Below are 4,293 nucleotides of genomic sequence, written 5' to 3'. Positions count from 1 at the left end.
CAGTCTTGTCAAGAAAACAAGACAAATACACATAGCACAGAGGTTTATACTAAGTAATATAGGATTGTTACAGGCTTCGATAAGTGTTACAGACAACAATAAGTACAAAAGGGGCAATGTGGCATGTATGTAGAGATATGCTGGTGATACCCAATGATCATTGTTACTTGAGTTCCATTGAAGTCTACCTGGCAGGAGATAAGGATTCTGAGAGGATATGAACAGGATATTATTTAATTGACTGACACACAATAATCGTGCATATTTATGAGGTACCATATGTTATTTCGATACATGTGCAATATGCAACAGTCAGATCAGAGCAGTGTTTTTGAAGATCAAGATTTGCAATGGACAATGAAGAGATAGAGCTGCAGCATTTCTGAGGGCAGGAATAATAGGCAAAGAAATAATACCACTTATGTGAAAGTCCTAGAAAGAAACCAGGATTGAATAGATCAAAAATATGAAAAACCTGGGGATGGGATTCAGACATGAAGAAGCTCATAAAGTACACAGCAAAAGTAGCAGAAAATAACAGATTTGGTGGATTCCATTGAAGTTAAAGGAGAGATAATCAAAAGGCCTAGGTTTTGTTGTTGGTGGTGGTTGGTTTGTTGGATGTTAGTTCTGCATTGAGGGAGTTTATGATGTGTGTGTGTGTGTGTGTGTGTGTGTGTATGCTTGCACATGTGTACTCTTACACGTCGAAGCCATCAGCCAACTTCAGTTGTCATTCTATGGGTACTAACCGCCTTTTTGTTTGAGACAGTGTTTGGAACGTGCCTAGCAGGCTAACCTAGGTGGTCAGTGAGCCTCAGAGATGGGCCTGTCTCAGTCTTCCTGACACTAGGATTACAAACACATATGATTGCACCCTTTATTTTTTACCTGGTGGTGCTGGATAGGTTTATATCATCGATACAAGCTAAAGTCATCGGAGAGACAGGAATCTCAATTAACAAAATGTCTCCATAATATGAGGCTGCAGTCAAGCTGTATGGCATTTTCTTATTTCTTTTCTTAACTTTTGGAGATTATTTTAATAATAAAAACATTATTGTAAAAATAAATTAAATTTTTCTTAATTAGTGATTGATGTGAGTTGGCCCAGCTCATTGTGGGTGCTGTCATCTCTGGGCTGGTGGTCCTGGGGTCTATAAGAAAGCAGGCTGGGAGTGTCCTTCCCTCAGAGCTCAGGGAACCCTGTGGAAGAGGAGACAGAAGTATAGCAACCAGAGGGGATGGAAGACACCAGGAGAAGAAGGCCCTCTAAATCAAGTGAACGAAGCTTACAGAGACCAAAGCAGCAAGCAAGCACAGGGCCTACATGGGTCTGCACCAGGTCCTCCAAATATATATTATAGCTTTCAGTTTAATATTTGATGGGATTTATCTGTGTGTGAATGAGTGGGTTTCTGATTCTCGTGCCTTTTCTTAGGACTCTTTTTCTTCTGTTGATTGGTGCTGTTCAACTCTGATGTGACAGTTTTTCTTTATCTACTATATTTTATTTGGTTGTGCTTGGTTGTTATCTCTTAGAAACCTGTTCTTTTCAAATGAGAGACAGAAAGGGAGTGGATCTGGATGGGAGGGGTGGTGGGGAGAAACTTGGAGGAGTAAAGGGAGGGGAAACTGTAATCAGTATATATTGTATGAAAAAAGATTCTATTTTTATTATAAGGGGTAATAATGATGATGATGTAGAAGGCAGGCTGATCAAGCCATGAGGAGCAAGTCAATAAGCAGCACCCCTCCATGGCCTCTGCATCAGCTCCTGCCTCCAGGTTCCTGCCTTGCTTAAGTTCCTGCTCTCACTGCCTTTGATGATGAACTGTTACATGGAAGTGTGAGTGAAATAAATCCTTTCTTCCCTAACTTGCTATTGGTCATGATGATTCATCACAGAAATGGTGCCCTTAAACTAAGATACATGGGTTATGGTGATTGAATTCAGGTCCTAGTGCTGACCAAACAAGAACTTATGCACTGTATTTAGTTTTGGATATGTTTTGTTTTTGTTGTGTTTGAAGCAGCAGCATAGTAAAGTGACAAAGAACACAGAATCTATATGGATTCTGTCAACAATTGAGAGGTGATGGAGGAAGGTCATTGGTTAAAAAATAAAGAAACTGCTTGGCTGGCCCTCATAGGTTAGAACATAGGTGGGTGGAGTAAACAGAACAGAATGCTGGGAGGAAGAGGAAGTGAGCTCAGACTCGACAGCTCTACTCTCTGGAGCAGAGACGCCATGCTCCCCTCTCCCAGGCAGACGCATGCAATTCAGCTCCAACCCAGGATGGACGTAGGCTAGAATCTTCCCAGTAAGCGCACCTTGGGGTGCTACACACATGATTGGAATTGGGCTAGTCCAGGTACGAGAGTTAGCCGAGAAGAGGCTAGATATAATGGGCCAAACAGTGTTTAAATGAATACAATTTGTGTGTTGTTATTTTGGGGCATAAGCTAGTGAGGCGGCCGGGGTGCTGAGGACGCAGCCCCGCTGCTCCTATTACTACAGAGAGGCCATGAGCAACTTACCTAACATCTTTGGCCTGCATTTTCTTAATCTTTAAGATAGGATGTAACAAGGCCCACTTTGTAAGAATTATTAAATAAGTTATTATTTGTGAAATGCTTAGAATAGTGTCTACAGGTACTAGGTGCTATCAATATGTTTGCTGCATCATAATAATACATTTAATCACCAACACAGAAATGTGAGAAATTCTAATATTTCTTATAAATATCTTTCCTCGGTGGATAATAGAATAAAAAGGATAACAAAGCAGAAGGAGATACTGTGGGGAAGGAAGGGAACCAGTTGAGGTGGGGAAGGAATCGCGGGGGCAGGAAAGGGGGAAATGAATGAGAAGAAGGTATAATGAATGACACATATTCAGGAAGATGCCATGACAAAATCCATTACTTTGCAGGGTAAATTTTAAAATTAATCTAAAAAATGGTTTGATTTTCTGGACGCGGGTTTTCTCACTTAAAATAAGCCCAAGTTAAACCCAAATGGTTCACAAAGTAAAACCAAAACAAAACAACAAATATGCAAGTGGTGGAATGGCAACTCAGTCAGAGGAAGAAGGGCTGGAGGGGCAAGTGCAACCAGAATGTATCATATACATGTGTAAAATTGAATAATTCACAAAATATTTAAAGGAAGAAAATGAAAATTAATTTTTCAAGCATGAATTTTTGTTGTGTTAATTCTTTGAGAATTTCCTGTATTATATTCTGACCATATTCGCCCCTTCCCTAACTCCTCTCAGATCCACCCACTCTTACTTTCCCAACTTCGTGTTCTTATTTTTATAAGTACACTGAACCCAATTTGTCCCGCCTTTGTACTACTACTGGGTATGTGGTTGTCCACTGGAGTGAGGGAAACAAACTAGGGGCCACGCTTTTAAACAAAGCAAGCTCTTCCTCTTCCAATAGCCACCAACTGCCTCAATTTGAGGTGAGACCTTGGCCCCACCTCCTCACTAGGGATTTTGTCTGCTTTGAGCTTGCTCAGGTATTTACACTGTGTGCTGTCGCCACCACTGTGAATTCATAGAACTCTTGTGTACAGAAAACTGTTTCCTTACAATTCTCACTGCCTCTGCCTTTTACAGTCTTGCCACTTCCTTCCCCATGGTGATCCCTGAGCTTTGGAGGAGGTGTGTGATAAATGGCCATTTAGAGCTGAGAATTCATTATTATTCTATGCACGTGGTCAGTGGCAGGTCTCTGTGTTAATTGTCATCTATGGCAAAAATAAATGTTTCTGATGAGGGCTGAGAAAGGAACTAATTTATGGGTATAACAGTAAGGCAGTAGGAGTCAGTTTAACATGTGCCTACTTAGCAGGAAAAAATAGTAGTAATGGGTTCTCCCTGGAGTGTATGCTCTGCCTAATCAAAGGCTCTTGGCTCTGATAATGGTATGTGTTGGGGGTTTCATCTTGTGGAGCAGGCCTTAAGTCCAATGAGAAAGCAGTTGGCTGCTATCATGACGCTTGTGTCTGTACTGCATCAGTGGGGAGACCTTGCCTAACTAGTTGGTACTGCAGCTCACAGGGTTCACAGCTGGGTTAAATTAGACCATTTTCTCTTCCAGCACATTCGTAGCACCTTCCGGCTCTATGGAAAGCTGGCCAGTAGAGATGACGCTTCCAGATGAGTACAAGCGTGACTGCTCAGTGTTCTATGGCACAAGCATGTGGTATCTTCCGTAGTTGGAGGTCTATGGGGTCTCACTGTGCAACAATTCCAAAAGGGGTAAGCCATTCCTGGCTCT

The sequence above is a fragment of the Microtus oregoni genome, unplaced genomic scaffold (genome assembly GCF_018167655.1).
Source record: "Microtus oregoni isolate MIOR12 unplaced genomic scaffold, Mior012 000050F_ref0000143, whole genome shotgun sequence".
NCBI classification, from domain to species: domain Eukaryota; kingdom Metazoa; phylum Chordata; class Mammalia; order Rodentia; family Cricetidae; genus Microtus; species Microtus oregoni.
Note: the sequence above shows the minus strand (reverse complement) of the source record.